Source organism: Solanum verrucosum, unplaced genomic scaffold (assembly GCF_900185275.1).
Source record: "Solanum verrucosum unplaced genomic scaffold, falcon-dt-bn FXZP01000214.1, whole genome shotgun sequence".
Classification (NCBI taxonomy): domain Eukaryota; kingdom Viridiplantae; phylum Streptophyta; class Magnoliopsida; order Solanales; family Solanaceae; genus Solanum; species Solanum verrucosum.
Window position 1 is genome coordinate 2,918,911 of NW_026020059.1, and position 21,509 is coordinate 2,940,419.

The 21,509-nt window shown below is 35.2% G+C and overlaps 2 protein-coding genes across 2 annotated transcripts in view; both read right to left on the reverse strand.

Moving 5' to 3' along the window:
* The window catches only part of LOC125823287 (alpha-aminoadipic semialdehyde synthase-like), a 120,526-nt gene that overhangs the window by 89,865 nt on the left and 9,152 nt on the right, over positions 1 to 21,509 (reverse strand). The window lies entirely within an intron of this gene.
* The window catches only part of LOC125823308 (26S proteasome regulatory subunit RPN13), a 406,586-nt gene continuing 387,931 nt past the window's right edge, over positions 2,855 to 21,509 (reverse strand). The window contains exon 15 of the transcript XR_007442702.1: positions 2,855 to 2,865. The gene's annotated coding sequence lies outside the window, so the exon portion shown is untranslated. The remainder of the gene's footprint in view (positions 2,866 to 21,509) is intronic.

Below are 21,509 nucleotides of genomic sequence, written 5' to 3' on the forward strand. Positions count from 1 at the left end.
TAGACAACAAGGGTAGTTTTGATCCCAAACATAATTAAAGGGTATATATGAGCTATTTAGAATAGGTCGAGGGTAATTTTGATCCTCTTTTGTTGAAAAAATAAGAAGAAAATCCCTAAAAAGGGAAATAAAATACAGGTCTAACCCTCGTCCCCTAATGAATGACCATTTGAATTAGACAAGAAAGTACATCACATTTTTCTTTTTTTTAGGGCGAATGGGACCCTCGAGTTTGACGTTTTGGATGCAACAAAGATAAATGAACTATTTTTTTAATAAAAAGTAGAAACATATCAATTATTGGGGTTATGTTCTAGTTCGGGTGTTAGAGTTGGGTTCTAAATCGGTTATTAGGGTTGATTACTAAGTCATAAACTATTTTTCTACTTTCTAGTTAAACATAAAAAATAATTTTTACAAAATATTTTTTCGTTCAACAACCAAACATTAAAAAATATTTTTCAAAAAATATTTACCACTCACAAATCAAACATAAGAGATATGTTAGAAATCAACTTAGTTTTTCAAGGAAACATTTTCCTTCATACCAAACACACCCTAAGGGAAACAATCAATATGCAATGCCTTTTGTAGAACTTAGGCATCTCCAACCCTGTTCTCTATTTCACTCTTCAAATATAGAGTTCTCTATTTTTTCAGACAACCAACTCCAACCCAACTTTCTATTTTACTCTCTAAAAATGAATCTTTGTCTCTCTCCTCAATATTATATTATTATTTATATTTCATTCTTATTTTCTTATTTAATAATATAAATCTCTTCTCTTTTTTTTTCTTACAAATAATCACTTTTATATAATTTTCATGTGATATAAAATTTTGTTTTTTCAAATTCTTTTTTTAATATAAAATTATATTTTATTCTAAATTTCTAAATAACATAAATTGGAAGAAAATATTATATAATATACAAATTAATGAACAATTCAAATAAAAGTGAAATCATTAATGAAATATAATTATATAAACATTACATAAATACCCAACTTTCAATATTATTTACATTGCTCACATAAATGCTCTATTAACACAATATGGAGTTCAAAATGAGCATTTTTGTCCTTAATTTTTTTTTATGTCTAGCTAAAAGTTGTTCAAATCGAAGATCTTCATCTACCACCATTTTTGTTATTGCAATTGGAGTCTCTACGACATCTTGAATTGGTGCATTAAGATTACATCCATCCTCGATTATCATGTTGTGCAATATAATACATGTAGTCATTATATCATGTAACACTTCCTTTCTCAAAAAACGTGATTCTCCTACAATAATTACAAAACGTGATTGCAAACCTCCGAATGTACGTTCAACATCTTTTCGGCTTGATTCTTGTTTCATCACGTAATATTTCTTCTTTTGAGAACGTGGATTACGAATTGTTTGAACAATTGTAGACCATTCAAAATTGTGCATTCTTTATAGTGAAAAATAATAATAAAATCAAATTATATTAAATTGACAAAAAAAGTTTAAAAAATTGAAATATTATTAATTCGGAATGAAAGTAGTATATATTAAATTATATATATATATATATTTTTAAATATAATATTGCATTTAAAAAGAATTACAAATATTAGAGATTTAATTCATAGCCTTATATGAAAAATAATATGTTAATTACAAAATAAATTAAAAATAAAATAAAATAATGAAAAAGTGAAATAGAGAGTGTGAATAGTATTTCTCCAAATTTGGAGAACTACTATTCAACTCTCTATATATGGAGAATAAAGAGTGAAATAGAGGGTGGTTGGAGAACCCATTCTCTATTTTACTCTCCAAATATAGAGAATGGAGAGTAAAATAGAGTGGGGTTGGAGATGGTAAGTTTCTTTAATTCTTTACCAGGAAAGTCATTTCCCTATTTATTAAAAAACTTATTTTTCAATGTTTTTGATAAATTTAAGCAACAAAACATAAAGAAATTGAAAAACATTTGTGTATTTTCCTCTGTACCGGACACATCCTGAGTGTTCATTGATAGAACATATTAGGAAAAATAATGCATGCATTAGCTTTATGTATAAGTAATACTTTGTTTGGTATACTTTCTCAACTTATATATAATTAATATACTCTATTTGGTATTAAAGTGTGTATAACTAATACATGATAATCCATGATATTAGTAATGCAAATAGTTTAATGCATGTGGGTTAAAGCTACAATTGCCCATCAAAACTTTTTTGTTACGTCATTTTCACCATATTTATGGATGGTATTTTTGTATTTTTTTTAAAAATAAATTATTCAATGCATGTTATTTTTATTAAATCAAACCAAACATTGCTAAGATAATCTGAGTACAACTATGCAAACATAACTAATAGACATAATACATAAACATGATTCTTAACTTGACTCCAGCTTAGAACTATGCCCTTTAATGTTAGGTGTGCAGAAACAACACTTAAACCTGTATAAAATTGAACAAATAGACACATTCATCCTATATGACAATTTTGTGTCGTACGTGCCATCTTACATGCATCATGTCACATATAACATATGTGTCTACTTATTCAATGTTATACAAATTTAAGTGTCTACTTGTATACATCTAAAAATAAAAAAATATAACATGTCTAACTAATATATTTTATTCAGCATTATTTTTATACGCTCAGCCAAAATGACCCCAAAAGTGAAAAAATATGAGCCATCCAAACATACTTTTGAAGGTTTCCACATATCTAATCTCATTCCGCGTATTTCCACATATCCAAAGAACGCGGAAATCTTAGTAATGCGTGCCAGGCTGCACTATTAATTCTTATAGCTACAAAGTTACAAACCAACTTTTTGAGTCCCTACTATTAATCTCCTTTGAATAAATACTTTATTAGCTTTACTTTGAATTTTTTGCCAAAATCATTATTAAACTATACCCTAAGATTAAACTACATCCTTCAAGTATTTAAAAGTGAACAATTTTCATCCTTCTACTTGAATTTATTAGAAAACTAACAGATCCCACAAAATTCAAGTCATCCCTTTGTAATTATTATTCTTACATAAGCCAAAAATATTATCGTGAACTTTTTTGGTACTTGAGTTTAGCATTATGCAAAATCTTTTAATTTGACAGTTTTTTCATTTATTTTCATTTAATTTGATATTAAAAATATTATTAGTTGAAATATATTTCTTCTCAATTGAATATTCTAGAAGTGATGTTTGTTGGAGACTTCTGCCTCTAATAATGTAGAATGAAACTCAAATGCAAGACACGATCAATATTTTGATCACTTCAATATCATATATGCCCAAAAATTTAGTGATCTAAATACAGTTTGGTTTTGAAAAAGGTAAAGATAATTAAACTTCAGCTTATTTCCGTTACTAAATAAGAAAAAGAGCAAATCATGTATCCTAAGTATTCCTCACACCTTCCAAACATTTTTGGTTTCAGTAAGCAATGGTGTCTAAGATTTTTAATATTTATTTCAGGAACTTTTTATAGCAGGTAATGAAATTATACAAGAAAACTTTTGTTGATAGTCACGTGAACTGCTCATGTTTTTGTAGGATCCCTTAATTTTTTGACGATATCTAACAGAGGGATGAAAATTGTTAACTTTCAAATACTTAGAGGATATTTTTTGCCAATTTTTTTTTTTTAAGTATGTTATTTAAGTTTGTGATATAGTATAAAAATGTTTTTGGCTAAAACCTCACTTTACTTTATGCCTAAGCTCTTTTTTCAATATTATTCTTTTCATCTTTTTTTTGTACTACTTTTAATCCCAAAAGTTATATAAAAGAATGAAATGCTGCCTTTCCAAACTGTTTCATGCCCATGCATGTTCTGAGGTTGGGACCCATTTGGTGAATAACTAATACATCCTCCATTTATCATTTATAAAAGAATGACGTATGACTTGATATTGAGTTTTTTAAAAAGAAAGATTTTTCAGTTTTGTGCTTATAAATTAAAATTATGGTAAATATATCAAAATATCTTTTAGTCTTGTGGTCTTAAACATGTCATGTAGAAAATTGAAATTAAAATATTGCCAAAAAGGATCATTCTTTTTAAACTGACAAAAAAAGAAAATGAGTCATTCTTTTTTTAAAAGGGAGGAATACAACTTTTGGAGGACTAGTTAATTAGCCCATTTAATTTGTATCCTTTCGATCCATTTTACTTATTCATCACCTACTCCCTCTTTTTTAATTATGTGACACATTTTTAAAAATATTTTATTTTAAAAAATGTCATTTGTATCAAGTCAAACAATGACACTTAAATTGGGACGAGAAGAATATCACTTTATTTATTTAAGGAAAAATCACCCCGGCAACTAATAAGACCTTATCTATATCAATATAAAACATAAATATAAATATTTGGTTTATCAAAATATCCTTTAAATATTGAATGACTTTTATAACGTTAATGAGCTCTAATCCTTTTTTTATTGAACATATGAAAATATCCTTTAAACATTGATGACTTTTATACCCTCACTGAACTCTAATTCTATTTCTTATTTGATCATTTGTGGGGATCCTACCAATGATTATTTCTCCTAATCATGTTGGATTTGTAAAAGGAAGAAGTATAACTAAGAATGTATTGTTGGCACATGAGATAATCAGAGATATACTCTTAGAAGCAAACAACAATGTGATGGTTAAAGCTTCATATGACCAAGGCATATGATATGATTTCATGAATTTTTGTGACTAAAGTATTAAGTTTGGATTTTCAAATATAATCATTGATATGGTTTGTAGATTATTATCTAATAATTGGTATTCAGTATTAGTCAATGATTAGTCACATCATTTTTTCACTTGACAAGAGGATCCGATTTCTCCCACCTTGTTCATTATTGTTGTTGAGGTTTTCTCTAAGAATCTGAATCAAGTCAATGAGGAGGAAGAATTCAAAGGGTTTGGACTCCCAAAATGGATCCCAAAAATTAATTATCTTTCATATGCAAATGATACAATTATATTTGGCTCAGGAGATCAAAAGAGGTCAAAGACAAGAGTTACTTTTATCTACATGATAAGACTCCTCTAATTATAGTTTCTATAAGCATTATTTAAAAAAAAAAATAGAATTAGCTACAAATTTCATCACTAGTCTATCACTATTTCACTTGTAGCTATTAGAAATCTGTCACTAAATAGGATTAACATTAAATTTTGCTGTTTAGCTACAAAATTTGTCGATTGCTAAATTTAAATTTTTTAATAATAAAGGCTGAGAAGTCTTATAGGAATCAAATAAGGAAACTTTTCGTTCACCTATCTGGGTTGTCCGATCTTCTATGTTATAATGGGAGAAAGAATAAAGGGCATTTTGAATATTTGGTTAGAAAGGTGGCAAGAAGGATCCTGGTAGAATTGTTTTTTTAATTGTTTGAAGTTAGAAAGGTGGCAAGAAGGATCACGTCCACATTTAATGATAACTAGATTATAATTGAATGTTTTACATGATTGCTTACTAGATTATTGCTAAATCACAAATTCCTGTGGTTTCGACATATAACTATTTTGAGTCTCTATATTATTTGCACGACCACATACAGTTACATGTCTTTTGAAAGCGGATAAGTGTTTGTTCAAACTTCATATATGAAAATTCACAGTGTTAGCGCTCTACTTGGTGTGCCGCGTCAGCTTTTCTAGGGTAATGAATGGTGTGTTGTGCCACAAGCTATCCTAGAGATTTTTCTTGCAAAGTCCAAGCCCAAGTTCAACAAGGATGGAGGGCTATTTTTCTATAAATTATAAGGGGAACTTTCGCATATAGTCACTCAAAAATAACTTAATTACGCTTCATAGTTATAATTTGTTAATTATGATTCGTAGCTACATGTTATAGGCAGGAGAGTGGCGAGCGAGATTGGGAGAGGGAGGAGAGAGGCGAGCGAGAGAGGGTAGAGAGTGGGAGAGAGGTGAATTGTATATGTATATCGGTTAGATAATTGTATATATATAACTGGTATACATATGTATTTGTATATTTGGTGAGCGAGATTGGGAGAGGGAGGAGAGAGGCGAGCGAGAGAGGGCAATAATTTGTATAATTCACATCTCGTTTGTATCATTCACGTGTTTTTGTATAATTGAGTAAGACAAACTCTGGAATTATATAAATATGATAAAACTCGAAATAACGAATTGATACAAATATAAACATATGAATTTTAAACAGTTATACAAATTACATTATATATATTATCTTAAACAAAATCTTAAAACTACACGTTCATACAAACTTTAAAAATTTATACAAAAAAAGATTGAATGTATATGGTGATAAAGTTGAAAAACCAAAGAAAATTATCGCCATATACAAATACAAACCATCGTATACAAATACAAATCAAACGAAGAATTGTTAGTTGTGAATTATACTGTTGGAATGTATGCGTCCACTAACTACGATGGGACCATGTCCTTTACACAGTAATGATGCACAAATGTAAATACAGAAAGTAAAGAGAAGACACAAAACTTTACGTGGAAACCTCCTTGCTCAAGGGAGTAAAACTACGACCTGTCTCACATGATTTTCAAACTGTTTTCACTAATCTTCACAAGTAAAAGAGAAACACAGTTTACAGCCACACAATGAGATTAACCTCTTAATCTCTATACTAAGTAATACCACCTATTAATTAACTGAGCCTAAGCAATGCCTGCATTGCCCACTAAACTAACCTTAACTAATTAATATAGACTTTTTCGTAAGACACAAGGTTGCCCTCAACTATGTGCTTACAATGATTCACACAAGTTTTGAAACGTTTCTATCAAAGTGAAACGAATCCTACAAGTTAAGCACAAATACAAGCAATCAAAATAACAACAGGTTCAGAAAGTAAATCGTCAGTCTATGAGGTCCCTTGTTGTGTTTGTTGAAGCTTGAATTTTCTCTCTTTGAATGAATAATTTGATATGTTGTTTGTCATGTTGAATATATCAACCATAAAGAATTATTAACCGTTGGACAAACAACCTCGTCCATTTTGATTGGTTCAGTACGCTGACAACCTCATTAACCTCTGACACGACAGCTTTCCAGTTGTATAACACATTGTCCTGAACGAGAACACTCTGTAGAGGACCGGGTCCCTGCATTTGTGAGGATCATCAAAACATCTGGAAACAGTAAGACTTATCATTTTCCCCTGTTTTGATGATGACAAACAACTTCCTCACTTGAGTTATCATTCATTCAAAGTGCATCAGTTCCCCTATCAATATTCCCCCTGTTTCAGTTCCCCCTTTCACTAAACTCTAATTTCACAACCCAATTTACAATCAATTCCCCCTTTTGACATCATTGAAAATGAGTGACAGTAAACAATATGCAAGATGCATGCAAACGTTAGGAATTTAGGGCCATGAGCCACACAATACATGCGCAAGTAAGCAGAAATATAGAAGATAAAAGCATACTAGTCAGGGTAAAAAGAGATTATATCATTAGATCACTAATGCTGACCACAAGGTTCTATCAAAACAGTACACTTTGCCATAAGAACTGAAAAGAGAAACCATCATAGACACAAAAAGACATAATAAAACTTGGATGTAGGACACATTTAGAACGCAAGGAGAGGAGGAAGTAAGGACCGCAACAACAAGGTCATGCGATTATTAGCATCAACGTGTGCCTGGAGTAGTTTCTTGTTGAGAGCCTGAACTTCTTCACTGAGTGAGGCATTTGTCTTCAGCAGCTGGGCATTTTCAGCTTTCAATTTGTCGACTTTTTCCTGACCCACAGAACTGGTACCAGGTCCCTTAGAAATAGTATGTTGCATCTGAGCCTTAAGTCGCACAATCTCAACCTCATTTACATTCAAGGTTATTGTAAGATCATTTAGCTCCCGCTTGAGAGATTCTTGCTGCTCAAGAAGATCAAACACATGAGACTTACCCTTGACCTTCCCTTCAGCACATTTACATTCTAAAAGGGTTGCCGGAGAAAACATATGCTTCACAGTACCAGGTACTCCTCTGCCAAAAGCTACACCAAAATTTTCAAACACATAGTTCAGTAGATACCCATAAGGTATGCCATGTCTGGCATTTTTCCAAGTCATCACCCTGTGCATATATTCAAGCATTGTTGCTGGAAGGTTAATAGCCTCAAGTTCATCCAACTGTTCCATATGGAACAAATCTGCGGCAGAGGCTAGAGTTCTCTTCTCACTCATTGGCACCAAGACCTTGTTGATAAACTCAAACAACAATTGATACTCTCCCATTAGGAATTGCTTAGGTAGACCCGCATGTTTTATGTCCCCACGCTTGGTAGCCCTTTGAACAAAGTCACTAGAAGGTTTGCAACCCTCAATGGACCGGATCCCTAATAAAGGAACGCCCAAAATGATTCCCAAGCTTTCTTCATTCACAGAAATCTCCCCCCTCCCCCCCTCCCCCCGAACTGTTGTATTGATGCCTCAATCATTAAGAAACTCCATTTTGTAGTAGAATTCTCGCATCTCTGGCTCGTGCAAATAAGGTGTTGGAGCTTCAAACAAGTGTTCCAAACTTTACAACAACACAAAATGGAAAAGAGTAGACATACCATATTCTGTGAGGATTTCTGGATCAAACACTCTGCCGTTCAACACCTTTTGTTTTTCGAGTTCAGCAATACGCTCTTCTCTTGTCAACTTCCTTCCCTCGACTTGCTTTTGAACGGTCGTACCTGGTCCCTTACTAGATTTTGGTTTAGAATGAGCCTTTTTAGTCACCTTGTCCTTTTTTACAAGTGATTTCTTCACAGACTTAGGATCCCCTTTAGTTTTGACCCGTTCATTTTCTGCCTTCTTCTTCCGTTTCGCCACTGCTCTATCAATATCTTCAGATTCTGTTTCACTCGAGCCTATATGTTGAGGCGTTGAGGTAGGTTCCTCAGCAGGCACATGAAGATCCCTTCTTTGTCTTCAATTTCTCTCTGTTTGGACCTCGTTTGCCACCAAAGCATCGCCCAGTAGTTTTTGTACCTCCCATCTAGTTGTATATCTTCTTTTGTCCCCTTTGGTGTGGGACTCCACCATTTCTCCTTTTCCCTTTCTTTTTATTTTCCTTTCAGACTCAGTAGGCTCGTCCTCAAGTTTAGTCTCAAGTACGGCATTAACTACTTCTAGATCTGAGACAGCCATAGTCGAAGCATTTACACCTCGAACCCCTTTTCTATGCCAGACTAGAGGAGTTTCTTGTTCGACCTCTTCCTCACTTTCAACCCCAAAGGATTTTGGAGTTTGGTCGAACACTGGTTGAACATTGTGAGGGACCCATTCCGACGATTTGCACTCTTGTTCTAAAAGTGTTGGTTGAATATCCCCTCTTAGAGAAGCCAAACTTTTTACGACCACCAATTCCTCTGCTGTTGCTAAATTGTTCGATTATATACCCTTGCTCTCATGCAAATCCCCTTCAAACAATCTTTCAGACATGGTAGACGACACAGGCCCTAATTAAGACATAACTTCTAGATTTTCAGAAAGTGTCTCAAGGGTTGGCTTCACAACTGACTGGGCTTCAAAATTCTTTGAATCTTTGTCTGACAGAACCAGAGTTGGATCAAGGCAAGGTATCCTCAAGGTTGATTTCAGGAGAATCTAACACTTCAGTGTGGGGTGTGATAGATTCATCAGTCTCACCAACCCCACAAACTGGTGTGGACGGAGATCCTTCAGGTGGAGTAATTGAGAAATTGAATGAACTGGGTTTTCAATTTCTTGGGAGAGAGGAGATTTTGAGGAATAAGAAGAGTTTGACATTTTCTCAAAAAACAAGAGGAAGACAGTTGACAACTTAGTAAGAGAATTTGAAGAGCGTAGGAAAGAATTTATGAGTGTTGAATTCTCTCAAAAGGTTGTATTTAATAAGGTATCGGGTCCCTGAATAGTAGTGACTCTTGGTTTTTAAACTGAAAAGACGTTTGTAACTGACACAAGGAATAGGGAGAAGACACATGGCAGTGACTGTTGATAGAAAACTATGTAGTAAAAGTGATACTAACCTTTTGGGGGACCAGGTCCCTCTCTATAGATAGCCCTGCCTGTTATGGTTAGATCTTCCCTTTAACCAATATGCCACGAGTGTGTGCCTATAGTGAGGCACCAGATGTGAAATCACAAACGATAAGCAATACAACAAGTATAGATACCTGGCCTCCCTAACTTAGTCAAGAGGGAGATTTTATGCAAACTAGTTGTGGAATCAGGTGATCTTGTGCATCCCTAACTTCAATCTATTCTTGACGAAGTTTTCTTTGCTCAATGCCTTGGTAAAGATATCAACCACTTGATTTTCTGTCTTGCAGTACCTCATTGCCACATTGTTCTTCTCAACATTATCTCTTAGAAAGTGGTGCCTCACATCTATGTGTTTGGTCCTCTTATGCTGGACAGGATTCTTGGCCATATTCATTGCACTAGTATTGTCGCATATAAGAGGAATAATGTATGTGAGAACACCAAAATCTTCGAGTTGATGCTTGATCTACAAGAGTTGAGCACATCATGATGCAGCAACCACGTACTCCACTTCTGCAGTTGATAAAGCCATTGAATTCTGCCTCTTGGTTCCCCATGAAATTAGTGATGACCCTAAGAAATGAGCCATGCCTGAAGTGCTCTTTCGATCAATAAGAAAACCTGCATAATCATCATCAACATATCCAATTAAATTAAAGGAGTTGCTAGAAGGATAGAAAAGGACAAGGTCTTGTGTTCCCTTCAAGTATCTCAGTATTCGCTTGGCTGCCTTCAAGTGTGATTCCTTTGGAGCTTCTTGGAACCTGACACACATCCCTACACTGAAGACTATATCTAGCATGCTGGCAGTGAGATAGAGAAGTACCCAATGATTCCCCTTTACATGGTCTGATTCATATCAACCCTTTCTTCATCCATATTAAGTCTGACGCTTGTGCTCATGGGAGTGTCAAGAACTTTGGTCTCGAGCATGCTGAATTTCTTAAGCAGTTCTGTTATGTACTTCTCTTGGCATATTGATGTGCCCTAAAGGGACTATTTAATTTGCAAGCCCAAGAAGAATGTAAGCTCTCCTATCATGCTCATTTCAAATTCGCTACTCATTAAGGTTGCAAACTCCTTGCATAGAGAATCTGACATGGCTCCAAAATAATATCATCTACATATACCTGCACAATCAGAAGCTCCTTACCTATGGACTTCAAGAACAAGGTGTTGTCAATTTTACCTCTTTTAAAACCATTTGACAAAAGGAATTTTGACAGGCGCTCATACCAAGCTCTAGGCTTGTTTTAAACCATACAAGGCTTTATCCAGCTTTAGCACATGGTTTGGCAGATCAGCATCTTCAAAACCTGGAGGTTGTTTTACATACACCTCCTCTTTCAGATACCCATTCAGAAAAGCACTTTCAACATCCATTTTAATTAGCTTGAACTCCATGTAGGTATCAAAGCCTATTAAATTTCTGATGGCTTCCATCCTGGATACAGGTGCAAAGGTCTCATCATAATCAATCCCTTCCTCTTGATTATACCCCCGTACCACTAGTCTTGACATATTTTGAGTGATTGTTCCATGCTCATCAAGCTTGTTTCTGAACACCCATATGGTCCCAATAATAGTTCTATTGAGAGGTCTGGGGACCAAGTGCCACACTTTGCTCCTTTCAAACTGATGAAGTTCTTCATGCATTGATGTTACCCAGTCAGCATCCTTTAAGGCCTCCTTGATGTTCCTGAGTTCAATGGTGGATATGAAGTTGGAGAAGGCAACTAGATTCCTTGTTTTGGATCTAGTCTATATTCCAGAGTCAAGTGGAGAAAGGCAACAATCTATCTCTCTGGGGATTGTTGACACCCAATTTTGACCGACCTTTAGCAATTTTGGAAACGCTATTCAATTAAATACGTATTTAAAAAAAATGTTGAATTTAAAATTTTAATCAATTTTGTCTAAAAAGTCATATATTTAGTATGCATACTTTATAAAAAAATAATATTTTAAAATTATTAGTAAAATTCAAAATAATTCAAATGTTTTAAAAATTTTAAGTATTTTTAATTATAATTTTGTAGTATTTAAATTGGATAGCATTTCTTTTAAATTTCCTCTAAATCATTTAAATTGTAACCATTTTTATTATAATTCCTTGCAATTTTAGCCTATTCAATTCCAATCTTATTTCAATCATAGCCACCCTTTAATGTCAATTCTAACCCTTTATTTCGATTATAGCCATTTGTCTATTCCAATTCTAGCCATTTTAATTTAATCCAAATCATGAAATCTTTAATTCCGACCGTCGATCTCATCCTTTAAATCTCAGCCTCACATCTAAACATAAATCAATGGATGAGATTAAAATCCCTCATTACTTTCCTATTCTACTCTAAAAAAAAGACCAAAACCCTAAAATTAATTTTCATCTCTTCCTCCCTCTCTCTCTCTCAGAGTCGCTAGTCCTCCTCCCCTATCCGGCGCCCTCTCTCTGTTTCTCTCTCCGCTCGTCTATTCTCCTTTCTCTCCTCTCCCCACCAGCAGCAGCAACGGCGTTGCTGCTCTTCCTCTATTCTCCTTTTTCCAGCGAAGACAACATTCCAGCGAAAAGCAGCAGCAACTAGCGACCGGCGAACCACCAGACAGCAGTTTCCGGTGAAGCAGCAGCTCCAGCCGGACAACAACAACAGCAGCTCCAGCCGGACAGCAAGAAGCACAGCTGAAATCGGCAACTACTTACGACAGCAATAGCGACTTCGGCAAAGTAGCAGCTCCAGCTGGAATTCGAGCCCCATTTTCTCCCTTTCCTCGTGAATGGGCAAGAAATAACAACCTCAAAGACTTCGGTAAGAAAGCAGCGCGCTGACGACGGATCGGTGAAGATCTGTCTGGGTTAGTCCCTTTATTAATTTATTTTTCATCTTTTAATAATCTTCCTTACCTGTCTATAGTACTTGCAATTTATTTTTTTGCTCTATGTAGGATTACTTCTAATTTCCTGATTTCTGCATGTTTGGTTACTATGATACTTGAATTAGTGTTTTGTTTTCTCTTAATTTGTTCGTAATTTGTTCGTATGTTATTCAAAATCTCCCTTTATTTTCCTCTCTTCTTGAATCTGATTTAGTTGACCTTTGATGGAAAACTTGAATTCGATTTAATTTGCCTTAACCGGATTATTCTCTTAATTAGCTTGACTAATTGTTTATCTTCTGATTATGCTGTAATTTGGGCCTTAAGTTATTTATTCCTCTAAATCAGCTTATGGTAAGGTGAATTGATAATTGATTCTGTTAAATGTGGTTATCTTTTATTTGGCCATTTATTGAGATGTTTTGAATAAATTTTATTTATTTTTAATTGAGTTAATGACTGCTTAATTGATTCTTTTACCTTTCTTATTTGTCCTTGCTTAAGTAAATGTGTTACATAAATATTTCTTTACTTGATTTAGTGACCGTTGCTAATTAACTTTTTCTGAAATAAGTTGGCAGATTCTTACGTGTTCCTTCTTTGGCAAATCTATATTCAATTTAGGTAATAAAAAAAAAAGAATTGTTTAATAATTTTACTCTTATGGAAAATGTTCTAATTGATCCCCCTCCCCTTAATTATGGTTTGAATTGATTCTTACTACTCTATTTTTAGAAATTCCTACCGGTTTGGTGAATAATTTGGCTGATTTCAGTTTTGCTCCATATTTGGCAAAAAATAAATAAATTAATAAATCTGATTTAGCTCTCCTTTAAAATAAGGATTTTTTTAAAAAAAAATTAATTATGTTTTCCTTATTTGGTCGTCTTCCTAGTGACTATATAATCAGATCAATTCCCTCTCACTTGGACTCACGTTGACATATTCTAACAAAAGCATAAAGTACTCTCTACTCTAAAGATGTAAAATTAGGTAAACATTCTAAGAAGCCTCTCTATTTGGTTTTGCTGTGTTCGGGCCTAGTATCTGGTTAAGTTTTATCTTCATTGCCGATAAATAACTCTACATAATTGGTTAGTTTCCTTCCACTAGTTTAAATTTTGCATTGTTCATATTTTATGTATGCTTGAAATAATAGAGGAAGCATCCGGTTTTTAGTTCCTTATCCCTATCAATGTGTGATCTTATTTGTTCTATGACTCATTTGAATTTCGTATGAATATTTGTTATGTTTCTATATAGCTATTATTATGCTATGATCTTGTGTTTGCTATTTGTTTAACAGATTTTTGAACTCAAGTTCAAGACATGAAGAGTCGCCTAGGGTGGGATATCAGATAGAGTTTCTTTCTGTTTAGTAGTTTATTTTAGATTATATTATGTCCTTTAAACTCTCCCTTTCCTTTCGTCCCTTTATCTGTTTATAATTATATTTATTTGAGGTAATTTTAATTAAATAAAAAATGACATTTTGCTTATATATTTGTCTTTCTATCTTCTCTCTATCTCTTTTAAATTTTTTTTGCGTTAATTATTTAGCATTAAGTTATCACCTAGTTTTCGCACGCTTAATTAATTAAATAAATAATTGAAATTGCCTTAATTATTTAATTTTAGTGATCACCTAGTAATTATGTTTAATAAATAACCAAATAATGAAGTGACCTTAATTGCTACTTGTAACCCCTACATAAATTGCATGAGATACGGCCGGGACCCATATTTGTGGACCTCGAGGGATGCCTAACACCTTTCCCTCGAGGTAATTTGAACCTTTACCCTGATCTTTGGTTCGTTAACCTTAACTAGATTTAGTTAGGTTAGATAAGTGCCCTAACGCACCATAATTCGTAAGGTGAAAACTCTTCAATCCTCCAAAGCCCAAAAGAGCTTTTAGGTTGTGCACCAAAACCCGTTTTGCAAAAAACCGGGCGCGACAGAATGACGACTCTGCTTGAGATATTAGGTTCTTACCATTACGTATTTCATGTTTATATGGGGTTTACTTGATTATTTCATTGTTTGTTTGGTTATTAGCATGTTAAGCTGTTATTATTTTTCCTTGTTTATTTGTTTCCTTATTTACCTACTGTTTTCCATGTCCCACCCATTTCCCTTTTTCTTTATGTGTTTATTTTCATGCTTCACCTTTTTCCCTCTCCCCTATTGTTTATTTCCATGTTTCACCCCTTTCCCTTTTCTCTATTTGAGTATTTCCATGTTTAATCCCATCCCCTTTTCCTTATTTGCTTGATCCTTTAATTTGTCTATATGTTTACTCCTTTTTATTTACGCATATATTTATTTATTTACTGCTTCCCTTAAACTATCTATATGTTACTGCTTTCCACTTACATGCTAATTGTTACTGCTTTGATAATTGGCATTCCGTTCATACTTCCCCAATTGGGACCCTCTTCCTTTTTTATTTTGTTACCGTGATGTTGTGCCTTTGCACCTCTCACAACTACTCCAATTCTCTTCAAACACCCAATTATAGAGAGTCGGCATATGCGTGGACGGAACAGATAGTCTTACTACCGGGAAACCACGAGCCTTCTCGCATAGAACCCCTTTCAAGTACGTGTCTAGCCAACTCTTAGAAAGTTTACTTAGGTCATACATGTTACATAAGCCCTAGGTGGCTTGACCCTTGGTGTCAATCCGTATGATTAGTAGCCACCTTATCGTCTAAAGGGCCCCAACACCCTTTAGACAAATTGCATAATTATGTGTCAATGTTGTCATAATAATTAAATTAAGCCAAATTTGCCAAAATGGAGTTTAGAAATCGTTTGTTGTTTTGTTTGCAGAGTCATGGACATTTTCAACTCCCCAAACTCGCAAATGGTCGTAGATGTAAACTACAAGCTAAGGAGCTGGTGGATTGATATTAAGAGGGATCGCGAAAGAGAGATTCGTCAGCTGTTGGGCGGTCTTACCTACCTCATCTTTGTCATACCAAACCCTCACTTTATTAGGGCCATGCTAGAATTTTAGGACTCTGTGAGGATGATCTTCAAATTCATGGATTTTGACTTGGCACCAACGATTGAGGAGATAAGTGGTTTCATTGACATGTCATACCACGAGTGTTAAATGATAGTACCATTTAAGCCATCATCGAGGGAGTTTCTAAAAAGTCTGGGAATGAAGTCAAATCCAACCTTGCCTTCTCTAGACCTTGGGTGGATTTACTTTGACTTTCTGTATTCACGCTTTGGCCGAGATGATAGTTATTACTTTTTTATTGATGAGTTTGAATGCTCCGTCGAAGAATGGGAAACATATCGCCTAAATGCCTTTGCCATTGCCCTATTAGGGTCCCTGGTTTTTCCTAAGATAAGGGGAAGGATTGACACACGCTTGGCTTATGTGGTTCGAGATTTAGCCCAAAGAGAGGGCAAACCTAGGAAAACCCTAGTACCTATGATCTTGGCAGAAATAATGAGGAGTCTGTCAGCATGCGTCGATGGTCGAATGTTTTTCGAGGGATGCAACCTTTTGCTGCAATTATGGGCTATTAAACACTTCTACCTACGGTCTGATGTGGTAGACATTTTTCTTGGTTATGGCAACAAGATTGATAATCATCCAAGAAGAATGGTAGCTTTCATTGCCCCTGTAGGATTCGTAGACCGGCAGATATTCTTGACAGAGCTCGAGAGCTACCGCATCCAATTGAAGCTCCATTGGTTGTCCACCCCTCATGCAATAGTAAGAGGCGATGACCAATACTTCATTGAGCTCATTGTCTCAAAAGGCGTACAACCATACACTCCTCTTCGAGTACTCCGCCAATTTGGGTGAACTCAGGTAATACCATTCCGGTCTGACATGGAGCAGTTTAAGTATGAATTTGGATTAGATAAACCCCAAGTCCACATCATACTTCAAACATGGGAGCGAGTGTTAACCATTCCTATGGGTGCACGACAAGTCTTATGCACACGTGAGTATTACATATGGATCTTAAAAGAGATCAAAGACAGAGATGTGAGTAAGGAAGGATACTATGGGCTCACTGATGAAAGAGAAAACATATAGACACGCAACATGTTGAAGATCAAGAATGAAGTCACTCCATGTACAAGAAGTCAATTGGCGCTAAGCTCTTGGAACCAATATTTTCAAGATTTTCAGAATTTAGGATGACTTTCCCATTTGTTACCCCTTTCCCTTAGTTTATTTCAGTTTTTCGTTTTTCAATTATGATGTATTGTTCGAATTTTATAATAAATAAAGATCTCTTTTATTTCTCTAACTCAAAACTCCAATTGGCAAATAAGGTCTGAATTAATTATTGTGCATCACTTATATGTCGTCTTAGGCCTACCTCTGGCTCAATGAGGCTCTTTGCATTTAGGGCGTTTATCTTAAAACAATGTGTTTATTATCTCAATTTATGCAACGCTCTAACTTGGGTTTTCTTTTGCTTTTACTTTTATTTTTACCCTTCCCCAATGGTTTATCTGTAGACCATGATTTACCATACGCGATCAAATGACGCTGTTCCTTCTCTTCCAAATGAGAACCGCAAAGGGAAGAGGAAAGTGACTAATGAGAAGGTTATGAGTAAGACAATCGAAAAGAAGCATCCTTCAGACGAGTTGGTCTCAAGCTTTCAAAAGAAAATAAATGAATTAGAAGAAGAAGTGTCTAATATGGGCGGGTGGGCCAAGATGTTACTCTCTGTCGATCCCACTCTAGAGACAAACATAGATAAGTCGTTTGTCACAAGTCAAGCCACTCTCCAAGATAACCCTCCACTCACTCACCCTATTTCACATCCTCCACCAACTTACCCCACTTCTCAAAGTCAACCATGCTCCATTCAAATGCCTCTAGAGAACACTCACATTTCAAATTACCCATATCCTCCTCAATATCATGCTTATGGTTCCAGACCTCCATATCTTACTCCGAGCCTATCGAGTCCTCCCTTACAAGCTCCTCAAAATCAAACACTTCTACACCAAGTCCCTTGGTATTGTGCGCCACTTCAAATGCCTCAATATCAAATGCCTCCATCCCAATGACCTCCTCTACCATATCAAAAGCATACTTATCATGTTCACAATTTCAAAACCCTCACTCAAAAACATATTCACAAAAATCTATTCAACGTGGAGAAGAGGCCCATCAAAATTTACACTCCTTTGACTGAGCCCATGGATAAATTCTATGAAAAGTTGAGAATTGATGGTCACATCGCCCCTGTCAGTGAAATAAGGATGAACACACGTGGAAGGTGGATTGAAATTTCTAAGGTTTGCGCTTACCACTCAGGAATGAAATGACATACCATAGAAGAATGTCGTGATCTGAAAGACAAGATCCAGCAATTGATTGATACCAAGATCATATGCTTGGAGAACTTTGCACCAAAGAAATCCCAACAGAAAATATGTTGAAGGTCATTTGAAGCACTTTCCAATAAAGGTTTATGCCATTTAAGCTTAGTTCTCTACATTCATGTTCCGTCAAGTTCTGACAAGGACGGTACCCATGTTAGCATATGGGCAATAAAGTTTGGTCAGAATCTATCTTTTGGTTGTTGTTATATGCTCTGTTTAATGTCTAGAATTTTGCTCTTTGTATTTAGAACTACGTCAGACCTGATTCTCGTTTAAGAAAGAATACGTTGGCGCTCCTTTGGAGTTCGGCCTTATTATAATAAAAATCTCATTTTTCCCCTTGAACTGTGTAACTGGGGCAGAATTTTTGAAAGGGTCTCAAAACATTCTTCAAAGAGCATTCTCCTTGCTAAATCTCGATACTGGGGCAGAATTTTTGAAAGCACTTCAAAAGACATTCTAGCAGAAGTTCTACACTGGGGCATAAAATTTTGAAGGGACCTCAAAATTTTTGACAACACTTCAAAAGACATTCTAGCAGACGTCAAAGGAGCATGCTACGTCGAATCAGGGATACAGATCAACCTCCCCTTAACTAACTATTTTTCTTTGAATGCAAAAAAGACAGGTACATGTACAAGAAGCAACTTCAACACTACTTGAAGGATCAATGTGCCGATATATTCGACAAATCGCTAATCAATGGCGAAGGACCAAACTCATCTATACTGATCTCAATCACCAGATAAATGGCATACTATCTTTCCAACAGTATGAAGGATCAAGTTATTTTGAGCCCGACAATCGCCAGTCAAATGGCATGTTTTCCTTCCGACGTGATGAATGACCAAATTACTCTATACTGAGCCTAAATCGCCAGTCAAATGGCATATTGTCCTTCCGACGTGATAAAGGACCAAATTACTCTAAACTGAGCCTAAATCGCCAGTCAAATGGAATACTATCCTTTCGACAGGTTGAAGGACCAAGTTATTTTGAGCTCGACAAATCGCCAATAAACGGCGCCCTATCTTTCTAACTATCCTTCTAACATGAATGAAGCACCAAGTTATTTTGATCCCGATAGATCGCTAATTATTGGTACATCTTTCTAATCAGACGGAAGAATCAAGCTATTTTATATCAAGCCCGACAAATCAACATTCAACTGCACCCACTCCTTACAATATGATGAAGGGTCAAAGCTATAATATTCCGAATTCGTCAATAAATGACACTCAATACTTTCAATAAGACGAAGGTCTATGCCTCCAATCAACTATTGCATGTGCCCGAAGATTGCATTATGCCCGAGATTGCATTGTGCCCGAGATCTGCATGTGCTAGAGAATTGCATCATCTGCATTGAGCCCGAGATTGCATCATGCCCGAGATTTCATTGAGCCCGAGATTGCATTGTGTCCGATGTTGCATGTGCCCGAGAATTGCATCATCTGTATGTGCCCGAAGATTGCATTATGCCCGATATTGCATATGCCCGAGAATTGCATTCTGCCCGATATTGCATGTGCCCGAGAATTGCATTGTGCCCGATATTGCATGTGCCCGAGATATGCATGTGCCCGAGATATGCATTGTGCCCGAGATTACAATGTGCCCGAGATATGCATGTGCCCGAAGATTGCATTGTGCCCGATATTGCATGTGCCCGAGATTGCATTATGCCCGAGATTACATTGTGCCTGAGATCTGCATGTGCTCGAGAATTACATCATCTACATGTGCCCGAGATTGCATTGAGCCTGAGGTTGCATTGTGCCCGATATTGCATGTGCCCGAGATTGCATTATGCTCGAGAATTGCATATGTCCGAATAAACTCCAAACAAACTACAAGTATCAACAGATGCCCGAATTACATATACGCTTTCTTTACCCATTGCTCATATTCCTAAGGCGTCATGGTCTAAAGGCATCATTTTTCATGGCCTGCGGACATCATATCATGGCCTAAGGATTTACTTTCTGCTTATTAAGATCCAAAGGTATCATAGTCTAAAGACATCATTTTCATGGCCCTCAGACAACATTTTCATGACCTGAGGATATAATTTTTGCGTATCATGGCCCTAGACATCATAGCCTAAGACATCATTTTCATAGTCTTATGACAAATATCATTGTCGATATGGGAAATTGCATCATGTTTACCTTTATCGTTTGTTTGATATATTTACTCTAATAAATTACAAGCTACAGATTTGCAGAGACTGACATTTTGTAGGCGAGATCAATCTCCCTCTCGGCTACAATTATCATGCTTACGTCTATCGCAACAAAGGCCCTATCAAATTATTCGCTACTCATATTACCGTTTTAACTCTTGGCTACTTATAGTACTGCTTCTCATTAGATCGTTTGCTCTTAAACTGAAAATCTCTATGACATGCTTTTCTCGCTACTCTAATCTTATCCATACAAGCTAATTTTGTTCCCGTTCGAATATCGTAGCACTCTTTCAATTTTTAGGACTTTCGTTTGCTCTTAAATCTAGAACTACACATGATCTGATTCTCGTATAACTAGAAATATGTAGGCGGCTTAATACCAAAGTCTCGGTCGTACCATTTTTCGACTTTACGTCATTTCAATTGATCCCACTGACATCTCTCGTCGGTCGGACAAAATTGGCTACTAAGTCAACGTTAGTTGCCCGACAATTCATCCTTAATTCTCAGGCAACCAAGGGGCAGCTGTTGACACCCAATTTTGACCGACCTTTAGCAATTTTGGAAACGCTATTCGATTAAATACGTATTTTAAAAAAAATGTTGAATTTAAAATTTTAATCAATTTTGTTTAAAAAGTCATATATTTAGTATGCATACTTTATAAAAAAATAATATTTTAAAATTATTAGTAAAATTCAAAATAATTCAAATGTTTTAAAAATTTTAAGTATTTTTAATTATAATTTTGTAGTATTTAAATTGGATAGCATTTCTTTTAAATTTCCTCAGAATCATTTAAATTGTAACCATTTTTATTATAATTCCTTGCAATTTTAGCCTATTCAATTCCAATCTTATTTCAACCATAGCCACCCTTTAATGTCAATTCTAGCCCTTTATTTCGATTATAGCCGTTTGTCTATTCAAGTTCGAGCCATTTTAATTTAATCCAAATCATGAAATTATTAATCCCGACCGTCGATCTCATCCTTTAAATCTCAGCCTCACATCTCAACATAAAT